Source organism: Rhinolophus hipposideros, assembly GCF_964194185.1.
Source record: "Rhinolophus hipposideros genome assembly, chromosome: 17".
In the NCBI taxonomy this organism is placed as follows: domain Eukaryota; kingdom Metazoa; phylum Chordata; class Mammalia; order Chiroptera; family Rhinolophidae; genus Rhinolophus; species Rhinolophus hipposideros.
In genome coordinates, this window is record NC_138063.1 from 55469414 (window position 1) to 55485493 (window position 16080).

General features: G+C 38.5%; 1 protein-coding gene across 2 annotated transcripts in view; it reads left to right on the forward strand.

The window, feature by feature from the left end:
• Positions 1-16080, forward strand: part of LDLRAD4 (low density lipoprotein receptor class A domain containing 4) — a gene marked incomplete at its 5' end in the record, with an annotated part of 627426 nt that overhangs the window by 566836 nt on the left and 44510 nt on the right. The gene's annotated exons all lie outside the window — the stretch shown is intronic.

The following is a 16080-nucleotide window of genomic DNA, read 5'->3' on the forward strand; positions in this document are numbered from 1 at the left end:
CCCATTATCGTTTGTTGAAAAAGACTCTTCTTCCTTAATGATTGGTCATGGCACTTTGGTCCAAAATGAAGTGACAGTAAATGTTTACATTAAAGTGTTTGGAAAAAAAAAACTTAAAGGCACTGACAGTAAATGTGAGGGTTTATTTCTGGACTCTCAATTCTATTCCATTGATAATAGTTAGCCTTATGCCAGTACCACACTATTTGATTACTTCTTTTGGCTATTCTGGGTCCCTTGAATTTCCATATGAATTTTAGGATAGTTTTTCTATATAAATTTTAGGATAATTTTTCTATTTCTTTTTTAAAAAACAAACACAACAACTGGGAATTTGATAGGAATTACGTTAAATTTGTAGACCAATCTGTGAATTATCTTACTTCCAATCCATGAGCCGTGGGGGATATTCCATTTATTCGGGTTCTTTAATTTTTTTCAATGATGTTTTGCAATTGGAAGAGTTTAAGTTTTGCACTTATTTTGTTAAATTTATTCCTAAGTATTTTCTTCTTTTTGATGCTATTGAAAATTGAATAGTCTTTTAATATCACTTTTGAGTTGTTTATTGCTAGGGAATAGAAATATGTTGGCTTTTGTCTATTGAACTTATATCCTGCACTTTGATAGACTTGTTTCTTGGTGAATTTTAATAGTCTTTTAGTGGATTCCTTAGGATTTTCTATGTACAAGATCATGTCCTCTGTGAATACAGATGGCTTGACTCTTTTCATTCTTGATGCCTTTTATTTCTTTTTTTTATTTAATTTCCCTGGCTAGAACATACATTAAAATGTTGAATAAAAATGGCAAGAATGGGGGTCCTTATCTTACTCCTGATCTTAGTTAGAAAACCAACTTTTACTATCAGGTATGGTGTTAGCTGTGGGTCTTTTTCTAGATGCCCTTGTATTCCTAGTTTGTTGAGTGTTCTTATGATAAAAGCGTGTCGGATTTTTGTCAAATATTTTCTCTAAATCTTTTGAGATGATCACATGGTTTTTGTCTTTTCTTATGTTGACATGGTGTATTACTTTATTGATTTTTAGATGTTAAACCAACCTTGCGCTCCTAGAATAAATCCCAATTGGTCATGATGCATAATCTTTTTTATATATTGCTGGATTCAGTTTCCTAGTATTTGGTTGAGGATATTTGCATGTAATTTCATAAGATATATTGGTCCATAATTTTCTGTTCTTATGATGTCTTTATCTGGTTTTGTTATCAGGGTAAGTGTAAGTATTGTGAAGTTTCCTCTCCTTTTATTATTTTTGGAATAATTTGTGAAGAATTAGTATTTATTCTTTAAATGTTTGGTAAATTCACCAATAAAGCCATTTGGGCCTGTGCTTTTCTTTATGGGAAGTTATAAAATTACTAATTCAATTCTTGTTACAAGTCTATTCAGGTTTTCTATTATTCTTGAGTCAGTTTTGATTGTTAGTGCCTTTCCACGAATGTTCCATTTTATCTAAGTTATCTAATTTGTTGGCTTACATTGTTGTTCATGTTATTCCATTAGAATCCTTTTTATATTTGCAAGATTGGTACTGATGTCGCCTCCTTCATTCCTGATTTTAATAATTGGAGTCTTTTTTCTCTTTGTCTGTCAACTAAAGGTTTGTCAATTTTGTTGATCTTTTCAAAAAAGTAAATTTTGGTTTGGTTCATTTTTTTCTATTTTTCTGTTTTATATTTAATTACTTTCTGCTCTAATCTTTATTTCCCTCCTTCTTCCTGCTTTAGGTTTACTTTATTCCTAAATATTTCTTAGTTTTCTGTACACCCTTTGGATAATTTTCAGAGATTTTAAATGATGATTTTTTAAAAGATTTTTATTTAAAATATAAGTAACATGCAACATTATACCGCATTTCCCAAAAAATAAGACCTAGCCGAACAATCATCTCTAATGCATCTTTTGGAACAAAAATTAATATAAGACCTCCTCTTATGTTACTATAATATAAGACACGGTCTTTAATGTAATGTAATGTAATGTAATGTAATGTAATATAATATAATATAATATAATATAATATAATATAATAATATATAAGATACTATATACCGAGTCTTGTATTAATTTTTGCTCCAAAAGATGTATTAGAGCTGATTATCCAGCTAGGTCTTATTTTCGGGGAAGCACGGTATTAGTTTTAGATGTACGCTATAGTTATTCAACATTTACATACCTAAAGAAGCGATCGCTATGATAAGTGCAGCAACCATCTGACATCATACCATGCCATCACAATATTATTGACTGTATTCCCTATGCTGAGAGTACATCCCCATGACTAATTTGTTTTATACCTGGAAATTTGCACCTGTTATTCCCCTTCACCTTTCCCCAGCCCTTTTTAAATTTTTCAATTACAGTTGACATTCAATATTTTATATTAATTTTAGGTGTCCAGCATAGTGGTTAGACATTTATATAATTTAAGATGTGATGCCCCTGACTAGTCTACCTACCTGGCACTCTACAGAGTTATTACCATAGTATTGCCTACGTTCCCTATGCTTTACATCCTCATGACTATTTTGTAACTACCTATTTGTATTTCTTAATCCCTTCACCTTTTTCACCCTGTCCCCCAATCCCCTTACCACCTAGCAACCATCAAAATGTTATCTGTATCTATGAGTTTGTTTCTGCTTATTTTGTTCTTTAGATTCCACATATAAGTGAAATTATATTGCATCTGTCTTTCTCTGTCTGACAATCTACTGAGTTTATACATGCCTCCACAGATGGCCAGAACCCATTCCCTTCCATAGTCGAGCAATATGCCATTGTGTGTACTTGTATGTACCACCTACTCTTTAAACATTCATCTATCAACAGACACCCAGGCTGCCTCCACATCTTGGCCGTTTTAAACAATGCTGCAATGAACATGTGGATGCACACATCCCCTTGAAGTAGTGTTTCTCTTGTTATAACCTTTGTTTTAAAGTCTATTTTGTCTGGTATAAGTATTTCTACCTCAGCGTTTTTGTCTGGTTGTTTCCATTTTCATGAAAAATCTTTTTCCATCCCTTTACTTTCTAATCTGCGTGTCTTTCAATCTGAACTGTGTCTCTTGTAGTCAGCATATGTAAGGGTTTTATTTTTTTATCATTCAGCCACTGTGTGCTTTTTTACTGGAGCATTTAATCCATTGACATTGAAAGTAATCGTTGATAGATATGTAGTTATTGCCATTTTATTATTCATATATATATATATATATATATACACATATATATAAATGTGTATATATATATATATATATACACACACACATATATACTCTCAGGCTAACTGTATGTGGGCTTTGGCCACGTCCACAGCTTATAGGCTACTGGGGGGGGGGGGGCTCTGGTGCCTGTTGAGACCACCTTTTTGATGTGACACTTGTGGGGCTAATTGGGTGGTGCTCTGCTGTAGTCTGAAGCTGACCTCCAAATATGTTGGTTCTGGGACCTCTTGGGAGGGGCTCTCGTACAGGTCTAGGTCACCCATTGCTTATAACTGACCAAGGACTACTTGGTAGAAGCTACAAAGCGATCTATGGTTGATTGCTGCCTGTGCTAAACCTGGAGGTATGTGGGAGTGGTCACACTATTAACTGAAGACAGTTGCCACCAGTACTGGGCTTTGGATAGTTCTGCAAAAAGCCAGGATAGTGCAAGACCTACTGCCACCTGTTGGCTCTCGTAAGTTTCAGCCACTGAAAAAGCCTCGTTGTGGTATATGAATTGGGTGAGGCGGGGTCTCAGGGTGTCACCAAGGTGAGACAAATGTTTTCACCAGGTTAATGTAGATCCTGGTTTGGTGCCAGTACTGAGCCTAGAGCTACTCAGCAGAAATCTCAGAGCATACGGAGGCCCCATTTGCTACCCACGTGGGGCCCACGGACCCCCTATAATTATCCAAGAAAGTGTTCAACTAGGGGCGGGCTGGCTGCTCACCAAGAAAGTCCCTCCAGCATTGGGCAAGTTGGGTAGGGTGGGGTCCCAGGGAGTCACCAGGGTGGAGTGAGTGAAATTCACCAGTCCAATTCCAATTCAGATTTGGCCATGGGCATGGGGGGAGGGCTCAACACAGGAAAGATGGTGCCTGCCTGCCAGCTGAAAAGAGAAGGACCCCCCACACTGGATAAATGGCGACTGTCCCTCTATCCTTTGCCACAAAGCCACACAACCCAGTCTCTCCCCATGTTTCTGATGCCCTCCCCCCACCCTGAGTCACTGTCCCTCTGCCAGAGCCCAGGGCAAGTACCTGCAAGTGAGTAAGTCTGTGCACAGGCCCTTTAAGAGGATGTCTGGGTTTCCTGTAGCCTTCCAGTTCACCCCAATGGTCGGAATCCCTACTGTTTTTCACAGCCAGATGTTGTAGGGGCTCCTGTTCCTGGCACCAGTACTCTGGCCTGGGTAGGCTGGGGTCCCTCACTCCTCCAGGGTGAACCTCTACATCTGAGATATCCCTCCTGATTCTCCTGATTCTCAACTGGCACACACAGGTTTGGGGTCAGGCCATTCAGTGTATCGACCCCTCCTTCCAGTTTCGCTGTGGTTTCTTTTTTTTTAATTATAAAACATATGTTCAGCTAGACTTCAGATGGTTGATTGTTCTATAATTTAATTGTAATTTTAATGTCTTCATGGGAGGAGGCAAACACTGCAGTTATCTACTGTACCATGTTGGATCCTAGAACCCTAAATGGTTATTTTTTAATAATGATTGTTTTCCTGGGGAGTGGGTCCATGTAGCTCTTTACTCCACTATTCTGAAAGTGAATCTCCCATATTATATTTCAAATATGATAAATTTCAAACAACTATAGTTATACCTTGCTTTATTTCACTTCATTTATTGTGCTTCACAGGTATTGTTTTTTTACAAATTGAAGGTTTGTGACAATCCTGTTTTGAGCGAGTCTATTGGCAGTCTATTTTTCCAATAGCAACTTACTCTGTGTCTCTGTTTCACATTCTGGTAATTTTTGCAATATTTAAAATTTATTGATTATTATATTTGTTATGGGGATCTGTGATCATTGATCTTTGATGTTACTATTGTAATTGTTTTGGTTGCCACAAACCATGGCCATATAAGATGGCAAACTTAGTTGATAAATGTTGTGTGTATTCTCATTGCTCCATAGATGGCTATATTTCTCTCTCTCTCCCCTCAGGCCTACCTATTCCCTGAGACACAAAATATTGAAATTAGGCCAATTAATAACTCTACAATGGCCTCTAAGTGTTTAAGTAAAAGGAAGAGTAGCACATCTGTTACTTTAAATGAAAAGCTTGAAATGATTCGGCTTAGGGAGGAAGGCATGTTGAAAGCAGAAATTCGCCAAAAACTTGGCCTGTTGCACTAGTTAGCCAAGTTGTAAATGCAAAGGAAAAGTTCTTGAAGGAAATTAAAAGTAGCTATTCCAGTGAATAGATGAATGATATATATTAAAAACAACAACAACAACAAAAACATTATTGCTGATATGGAAAAACTTTGTGGTCTGGATAGAAGATCAAACCAGCCATCACATTCCCTTAAACTGAATCCTAATCTAGAGCAAGGCCCTTTCTTCGATTCTATGAAGGCTGAAAGAAGTGAGGAAGCTGCAGAAGAAATGTTTGAAACTAGCAGAGATTGGTTTATAAGGTTTAAGGAAAGAAGCCATCTTCATAACATAAATACTGATGTAGAAGCTGCAACAGAAGATCTAGCTAAGATAATTAATGAAGGTGGCTACACTAAACAGCAGATTTTAATGTAGATGAAACAGCCTTATATTGGAAGAAGAAGCCATCTAGGACTTTGATAGCTAGAGAGGTTATTGCCTGGCTTCAAAGCTTCAAAGGACAGGCTGACTCTCTTGTTAGGGAATAATGTGCCTTCAAGTTGAAACCAGTGCTCACTTGCCATTATGAATCCTAGAGCCCTTAAGAATTATGTTGAATCTATTCTACCTGTCCTCTATAAATGGAAAAACAAAGCATGGATGACAGCACATCTGTTTACAACATGGTTTACTGAATATTTTAAGCCCCCTGTTGAGACCTACTGCTTAGAAAAATAGATTACTTTCAAAATATTACTGCTCATTGACATTACTGGTCACCCGGGAGCTCTGAATGAGATGCACAATGAGACTAATGTTGTTTTCATGCCTGCTAATACAACATCCATTCTGCAGCACATGGATCAAGGAGTAATTTCAATTTTCAAGTGTCATTATTTGAGAAATACATTTTGTAAGGCTATAGCTGTCTCTAAGAGGATTAAATGGTAATAGACAATTTTTGAAAAGTTTTTCTGTAAGGCACATTACAAGAAAAAAATGTAAAGCCATTTATGATATTACCATTTCTGGCCCTTTAAATTTTTAAAAAATCAGTTTTATTTGTATAACCAAGATTAAGTGAGTTTCTGCCAGAAAACCTTTCTTCCTGTGAAAATTCCAAACATTTTTATTACTGCCACTCTATTTTGCTGTATTCTATTGCTTTCCTAATTTGTGTGTTTATTGTTGAGAATAGCAGACTTGATTAAGGTCACTTTTATAATCAAAACAGGACCATATTTCTCCTTATCCACATAAAAGGCACTCTTGGACCATTTGATCAATGGGTGCCAACTCTACCAAACATTTTGGTTTCTGCCTGGTTTATAGTGGCAAGATGTCCTCATAAAGCTCAGTTGATTTTCATTATCTATGGTTAACCAAGGGCCTCATGTGCACCTAAATTCTTCATGTTTCCATGTGGTGATTTCATTGCCTACATAGAAAGACTTCTCATTTTAAACAAAGAAATTTGATATCATAGTGTGTTTAAAAATTATGTTTTAGCTTCCATACTTTTTTAATTCACAAATGAATAAGATATTAAACTGAACAGTTCCTTCAGGCACATTATAATCTTTAGTATTAGAATAGGATCCAGTGAATCCCTAAATGAAAAGGACATTTTGAGTCTGAAAGAAAAGAAAGGATTACGGACATAATAAATTAGACATAGAAAAAAGAGAGAGAGTGTGCTTTTTTTCTGGAAAAATCTGATTTTTATAAATATTTGTATTTATTTTTATTTACCTTTTTATACTAGCAGTATAGAGCCAGCCACTTCATCTTTTCAGAGCCCAAGAAAAGGAAAGGCATAAAAGACAATAGCCTTAATTTGCCAGAGGACACATTTAGTTTAACATAAAGGAAAATTGCCCTATGGTACAATTATTAAGTTTGCTTCCAATATTGTCTTCCCTGAGATGTGAAGACTTCCTTCTTGTATGGTGAAGTTTAATACACTCTGTTTACTTCCAGCCCTTGCAAGAGCCTTGGTCTCAAAGAATTAATTCATTTCATACATCTTTTAAATGGGGCTTGTAGATCAAGGCCCTTCTAAAAATAGGATTTGGCTCGGGTGTCATGTGTGGACCCGCCACATTTAGAGTTAGCCTGGTTAGTGGTTAGCAGTAGATTCTGGAGTGAGATTTCCTGGTTCAAGTTCTGGCACTACTAACTAGCTGTATGACATTAGGCAAACCTCTTTGTGTCTCAGTTTTTTAATATGTAAGATTCGGATAATAACTACAAGTTCTGACAATTAAGTTCGCGAACTTGTTGCAACGATGTTGCTAACATTTTTTGACATCAGAGGGACTATTCATTATGAATTTGTACCAACTGGACAAATAGTTAACCAAGTTTACTATTTGGAAGCGCTGAAAAGGCTACATGGAAAAGTCACATGAAAACGTCCTGAGCTTTTTGCCAACAATTCATAGCTCTTGCATCACGACAATGCACCAGCTCACACAGCACTGTCTGTGGGGGAGTTTTTAGCCAGTAAATAAATAACTGTATTGGAACACCCTCCCTACTCACCTGTTCTGGCCCCCAATGACTTCTTTCTTTACCTGAAGATAAAAGAAATATTGAAAAGAAGACATTTGAATGACATTCAGGACATCAAAAGTAATACGAGGACAGCTCTGATGGCCATTCCAGAAAAAGAGTTCCAAAATTTCTTTGAAGGGTGGACTAGACACTGGCATCGGTGCACAGCTTCCCAAGGGGAGTACTTTGAAGGTGACCGTGGTGATATTCAGCAATGAGATATGTAGCACTTTTTCTAGGATGAGTTCGTGGATGTAAATGTCAGACCTTGTAGTACTCATCTCATATGCTACTTGTAAAACTTAATTAGATGAGTAAATTGCTTTGGAATACTGCGTGGCACATAGTAAGTACTATATAAGTGTTAGCTATTATTATCATTGTTATTTAGGTTAAGAATATCTCTGTACGTTTCTACAGGACCCCCATTCATTTATTCATTCGTTCATTCACTTGCTTCTTTCTAAGTCCTCTGCTGAGCACTGCACTGAGTTGTACCAGTCTCACTATTTCACTAGCTCTTGCTGAGGACATGAACTGGAGAATTCATGGACAAAGACATTCCTGGATTTTTTTTGTATCCCCTGTTCCCTCACAGTGAGCGGCACATAGTAAATGCTCAACTCTGGAAACCGACATAAATGAGGATTCACCTCATGTTTTCAAAGGTGATCCAATACCAGGAGTAGTGCTTCTTGTGGTTAAAGCATATGTGTGCTAGGCTAGTCTTAAAGTGCCAAAGATGAAATCAGAATATAGTTATATAGAGCTGATGTGATTTTGGGCTTTTGGCCTGTGATTTTTGTAGTGCTTTGCCTTAGCATATGCTCAGCTCAGATACAGTAACTGGGATGTGCTGTGACTTTATCTTGATCTTTGAAAAAATCAATGCTTTCACCAAAGCTAGGAATCTAAAGGTCTCAGAACTACCTGGACACATCGTGGAATTTGTAAGCAAGACAATGAGAAGCTCCAGGGATAATAGTATGACCCTTCCTCCACAGTCACATCAGCCAAGAAATGCTTGTGATTGCAAAGGGACCACTGCATTTGAATCTTCAAGAATAATAATCAGTGTTCAGTAATTTAGCAACCACACACACCAAATATGGATGCCACATATGTGTGCCACATAATTGTATGTGTACCAAAATGCACAATAGTGCTAATGAAAGTGGAGTTTACATCTCTCAAGGGGCAGTTAGTTTTTATGGGGTTAAGAACTTGGAACTAGAATAATAGTATCTAGAATCTAATAAACACCAGAGCCTCATTTTTTATGGTCTATCCAGAAATAGGATGACTTGTGAAAGTTATCCAGCCTTCCAGCTTTTCGATGCAATCAAGAAATGTAATATATTTGAAAAGCAAATGAAATGTTTTTTCTGAGTAACCACATTGAATATTTTAAATATTCATATATTCAGTGTGATTTTATATTGAATATGTGTATATTTCACCTGAAATACAAAAGGCCTCCAGTAGATCATTTCTACTCCCCTTTTAAAGAGCTTCTCCTTGATGATGATATGTCAGTTTTGTGTAGGTACCATCAGTAACCTTGTTGATAGAGAAAACAGTTTGGGGGGTGCCAGCAGCTGACCACTGGTAGAACACATGCAACCGAGTGGAAAGCTGTTTCTAGAACTCTCCAGTGCCGGGACTGTACTTTCATATTGTCTGGTTCTCTCAGGAAGCAGGGAGGCCGGAGAGGACGTGAGAAAGCTGGGCCACATTCATAGCGGTAGACCAATAGCATCTTCATAATTCTGTCTTTAAGAAGACTCTGCTCATGACACTTGAGTTTTTCCAGAAGGTGAAATTAGAATTCTTTCTTAACATACGAGGTATGGCAATCAAGTTCGTGAACTCATCATAGAAAAAGTGTGACATACCTCATTGCTGAATATCACTATGGTCACCTTTGAAGTACTCCCCTTGGGAAGCTATGCACGGATTCCAGAGCCTATTCCACCCTTCAAAGCAATTTTGAAACTCCTTTTTCTGGAATGGCCATCAGATAATATGTCATCATATTATCCTTGATATCCTGAATGTCATCAAAATGTCTTTCTTTCAATATTTCCTTTATCTTCAGGTAAAGAAAGAGGTCACTGGTGGCCAGATTGGGTGAGTAGGGAGGGTGTTTCAATACAGTTATTTATTTACTGGCTAAATACTCCCTCACAGACAGTGCCCTGTGAGCTGGTGCTTTGTTCTGATGCAAGAGCCATGAATTGTTGGCAAAAAGTTCAGGTCGTTTTCGTGTGACTTTTTCATACAGCCTTTTCAGCACTTCCAAATAGTAAACTTGGTTAACTATTTGTCCATTTGGTACAAATTCTTAATGAATAATCCCTCTGGTGTCAAAAAAGGTTAGCAACATCTTTTTGACTCTTGATTTGGACTGATGGAACTTTTTTAGTCTTGGAGAATTGGCTGACTTCCATTGCGCACTTCGATGCTTTTTTTCAGGGTAGTATTGGTACACCCATGTTTCATCACCAGTGATAACATGGCCCAAAACATCGTCTTGCCTCTCCAAAAGGTCTTGGCAAACTTCGACTCTCCTTTTCTTGTGTTCATCTGTGAGCTCTTTCAGGACTATTTTTGTACACACCTTTGTCATGCCAAGATTTTCAATTAAGATTTTCCTGTTTCTCTATGCTTACTTGGTCGGCTATGCTTCTCACAGTCAACCAACAATTTTGACACACAATTCAATGAATTTTTTGCAATGTTTTCGTCAATTCTGCTTGTTACTGGCCACCCTGACCTCTCTTCATCAGTGACGCATTCTCTCCCCTCCGAAAAACATTTGATCCATTTGTACACTGCCATTTTCTTCATGGCATTATCCCCATAAACTTGGATTAGCATGTTCCTAATTGCACTTCCACTCTTGTCAAGTTTAGCAAGAAATTGAATGTTTGTTCATTGCTGTAGTTCAAGCTCAGACATTCTCATGATGGCACAGAAAAACACGCAACAATGAGGTCCACTCAGCAAGACACTGCCACATGTCAACACGAACACAGCTGTGAAACACTGATATACCAAGGTTATAAAACCTTACCATGCTGTTTGTACAGTGCTGCCAAATGTTAGCGCACAGTGGCAAGTTCACTAACTTAATTGCCAGACCTCGTATAGCATCCAGGATTCCTGAAGGACTTCTGGAGTTTTTAAGAAGAATGCCAAATATCCTAGTATTGTATTCTGACACCAGAGCCTCAGTTAACATAAGTTTGTTGGCTTTGCCATTCTCATGAGCCCTGACAGCTCTGGTCAACCCCTGTTGCTTCTCCCACAGGGTATGAATGGATCAGTAACAGCCCCTCAGCACAGTTGGGAGGACAGCAAGAAGCACCTGCCTTGTGTGGTACTGGTACCTGCCTTAGCCCAGAAGGGCAGCATTATGATTTTAAACACATGTGCACACAAACTTACATGCTGAGTACTATTTGTGAAAGTCATTGTTGAGCAGCAACCACTTTGGCATAAAATGGGAGACCTGGGTTCTGCTCTCATTTCCTCTGTGTGGTATGCACAAACCACAAATTCTCTGAGCCCCAGATTTGCTCATTTAATCCAAATGAGGAGTTTGAATTAGACCAAAGTTTCAGAAGAACCTTTGATGTGCAGATGAATCACCTGGGGATTTGGATCAATGTAGGCTCTGATTTAGGTCTGGGACAGGGCCCAAGGTGCTGCTTTTCTAACCAGCTCCCAGGTGATGCTGATGCTAATGCTACTGGTCCACACTTTGAGTAGCAAAGGTTATATGTTATTTTATCCTTTCAACCACCCTATGATATAGGTATTCTTAGCCTCATTTTAAAGATGAGGAAATGGGTTTAGCTCAAGCTGACACAGTTAGATAGCAGGACTGGAACCCAAACTTGGGTCTAACTGGCCCCTGAATTTAGCCACGGTACAACTTTATACTGCCTTTCATTTTCTTCTGGGGCTTGGAAGAGTAGCTGCAGTTTTATAAGGGGTACAACCCACTTGGGAGGAGTAGCTTAGCCATTATGAAAATCTATATTACCATAATTGCAGAAAAAGATGTAATTCTTTTTTTTCCCATTAGAGGAAAACATTACTGTAGTGGCATAGATAATGTGTAAGGTAAACTCCAAAGTCTGTTAATACAGGGAGTATTGTTGCATATTAGGAAGCTATTTCAAGGCTATTCAATTTAGACTAATTATTTTAATAAACTTTTAATCCACCTTATCTTGCTAGCTCCATCGTGTCATTTGTGGACATTTCTACCAAATGATGGGATATTAAGCACTGTGGTTGGAGCACATGCAGAGCACTCACGTTTCTACATAAACACATCTCTGTGTTGTATTCTTTAAGCACCAAGAATACATTAGTAAATTATTCTATGCTATAGGCTAATGTTCACAAATATCAAACAAACTATTACTATGTTTTGAGTGTGCAGGAACACAAAGTTTGTGTTCTTTTAAAATCCTCATTCACAACTTTAAGCATAGCAACCTTACTGAAAATGTACTGTCTTGTTTTCTAAAGGCCAAATTCCAGGGCTTAATTTTTATGTGGAAAATTTCATCTCAGGGCAAAATTTTACCGCATAGTCATAAACCTCAAAGAATGAGAATTTATAATGAACAGGGCCATTGATTCTTAACAGAAATGACACTAACAGGTATAGGAGACATATGAAATGGCTCCAAGAGCTTCTGGCAACGTGTAGAGATACAGAATCTTTAACATGGATTTGCAAGTTATTGCCCAAAAGGAATGAGGCTATCAGGCTAAAATTATCCATATAAATCCATATAAATTGACTAAAATCCTTTGGTTAGTTTCAGGAGACTTCAGTTTGTTGGCTGTTGGATAATTCTGGTTCACTACCCACTTAGCAGAATGATAGGTGGGTGGGTAGGAGCTTCTGAGTCAGACTGCCCAGGGTTCCGACTCCTAGCCTGCCTTTTAGCAGCCATTTGACCTTGGACAAAATACTTACCCTCTCTGAGCCTCTGCTCCCTCGTCTATAAAGTGGGAATAAGAAAATGTGCCTCACAGGGTTGGTATCAATATAAAAGATATAGTACAGTGCTTGAAAGTACCTAGAATATAACAGTAGATCTTTATAAATGATTATACATGCTAATTTTCTGCTATGTAACCATTGTAAAGGTATTCCTAACTCTCCAAATGATCTGTATCTGTGAAAATTTGTGTTGGAATACCTACTGAGGGTGGGAGAATGGGAAGGTGGTAAGGAACAGATAGCAGGGCATGACAGATCCCATTGTAATGAAATCAGAGGCTTGGACCAAGCTAGATGCTAACCCAGATTATATGCAACAGAGAACAATTCTGGTATAGCAGCTCACATCTTTACCATCCAGAGATTTTTCTCTGAATCTAATGAGCTCTGAGTAGCCCCTGAGCTAAAATCCCTGCCCTGTGCTGACTCTTTTGGCCATTTAGATCATGGGTGCTCTAGCCACCTCAGCTTGTTATAGCCCGATGTTGGCTAGAAGCCAATCCTTAGAGTTTGTTCAGTTCCTTAAATAAGCAACTATCTATAAATGGAACCTAAGACGAGTCGACCCTACAGTAAATGCTTGTCTGTCAGACGACACTGAAGGTCCAGTATATTTCCTCCTAAGGACTGTAACTTCTTAGTAAATATGTGTCAGATGAATTAATGAACTGAAGACCTTTATATACAAAACCTTGAAGATGTTGGTAGAGTGAGCTTGTGAAGAGCAGAGGCTCTTCAGGTTTTTGTTGCTATCAACCAACCCTTGTGAAAATGTCTGGCTTAGGTGTCCCTTCCTGACACCATTTCCGAGGCCTCTGCTACACAGGGAAACCTCGTACAGCTTTGGGACATTTTATTAATTGCACAAAACTTACATTAGTAAAATCAGCCATCAGAACACTCATTTTAAAGATGTATATTTAAAGACAAGTAGGGAGAAAAGAGATCTTGAATGCAATTTTTTTTTACACTTTCCTACTTTTGCGTTTTTTTTCAGCTGACTAGTTTCTTCCCACACCCTTCTGCTGTGTGTGCTGCCATTTTCTCTGAATTAAGGGAAAAGAAATATTGGCACCTATCATTTAAAAAGCTCCAGTGATCCATATACCATCGGGGCCAGCTAGAATGAGATGTTTATCATGTGTTTTCTTTCTGAAGCATCCTCCTCAGGCTGGTGCTTAAAAGGGAATAGGAACAAAATTAAGAACACCACCTGGTGGCTTAGCCCCAACAACCCTTCAGTGAATGCAAAAGAGTGGTGTTGTGCCTGAGTTAACCCTGCAGCGTGGTGAGCAACATGTCAGACACAGTCCGAGGTGGCTCTGATGGATACCCATCTCAGCCAGGAGTGCAGAACATATCCCACAGGAATGTATGCCAGCCAGCCTAGTGTGAGGTGTGGGCAGTGTTTTGAAAATAAACTGTCATCCATAGTCAAAAGCTTTTAAACTTATTTTAAAACAGATTAAACAGTGAGAACAATTAAACAGATGAACAAGGAGCTTAATTAAGATTGATTCCCATGACCCAAACTCCCAGTTGATAAGGAAGCCAGCCAAACAAAATAAGTATGTTAAGGCAGAGTTGAATATCCTGTAGCCATTAGAAATGTGTTCATTTTTTTAATACATGAAATATGCATTTTAAATAATGTTAAAAACCCCAAAGTGGACTATTTCTAACTATGTAAAAATGCTAATATATCCATTAAAAAATATGACAGAACAGATTTTCAGGTTCCATATGTTGACTGAATCTCTGATTTTCAAACACAGACTTGCCTAAGAGTCATATACAATCTTATGAATAGTCCTCTTGAAGGACCTGATTTCAGAGTGATCCTATCACCTTGACTAAACTGACTAGAAAGTACCATCCCCAGAAGACAACCTCAGGGCTGCATGGACAAGGGACTGCCCAAGAGACCCTTTCCGAGGCTGGCTCTTCTCTGAGGCTTCCCTGAGCTGGGTGAGCACGTTTCAGCCCAGTCTCTGGAGCCTCCCGCTCTTCATTCACCCAGCCATATGACTCTAAGAGGAAATCTGAGGAAAGTATAACAAGAGAGGGGAGTTGCGTTTTAATTTTGTGAATTGCTCCAAAAAATAAGGCTATCTTGATAGGCACATGCAAATATATACAATGGTTAATTTTCCTGCTGAAATTCCCATTTCTTTTACCCACATGAAATCTCTGAAAAATCTTCATGATGATTCGTTTGTTCCTTTCCTACCCACCCCACATCCCCAGTAATTAGAATACAAGAGGACCAGGAGGTGACATCAAGCCCAGAAGCTGTTCTTGGCCCCAGGTGACATGCTGGGGCAGACAGCAGGGACCGACTGCTGACGTAACTGTCCTTGTTTCTAATGCTGGTAGTAACCAACAGAGTTTAGTTTTGCTTTGACAACTCCTCTTACAGCCAAAACTATTGTTATGGCCCACATGTCATTGCTATTTACTCTAAATAAGAAAAAACAAAGGCTATTCTGGGCACAGAGCAGTGCTTGTGGTGGGGGTTATTTGCAATATTACCATGGCATGCTGTCCTTTTCACTGAGGCCACCATGATTTTTTCTGAAAAGTGCTCTGACAGACATGCAGCCTTTTCTTAAGTCTCTTTACACAGCCCCAGGGCATCAGAATGCACCGGAGGTGTTTTACACACATATGAAACAAACTGTTTAGACCTCAGGGGACAAAAGAGACTGTGCTTGCACAAAATGAACCAAGCAAAAGCGTCCTCTTGAGATATGTCACTGCTTTAGTATTTGAATTGCCTTTTCTCATCACCTGGGATTGTTTTCTGTAATTTCTGAACCTTGTAAACTAAAACTGCATAATAAGATTGATAATCCTGACTTTGTAGGATTCTCTGTGGTATATTTATACTATCATATAATGAGAAATAATGATGACAAGAGAGGAGGGAGAGAAAACAGAGAAGAGCTGACAGGGAACGGGGGATAGAGAAACCAAGAGTGTTTCCTGGTGTGGTTATGACTGCCAGTTGCCAGTGCAGAGCTTAGCTGCAAGAGCCATGCAAGCTGCTCAGTTATAGGCTTTGGGGAGAGGAGGACCCAGAGGACAGTCCACAGCCTGGCTCCTGGCGTGAGAGGAGTTGTGTGCGCTCTGAATGGGGACATGCTCTTG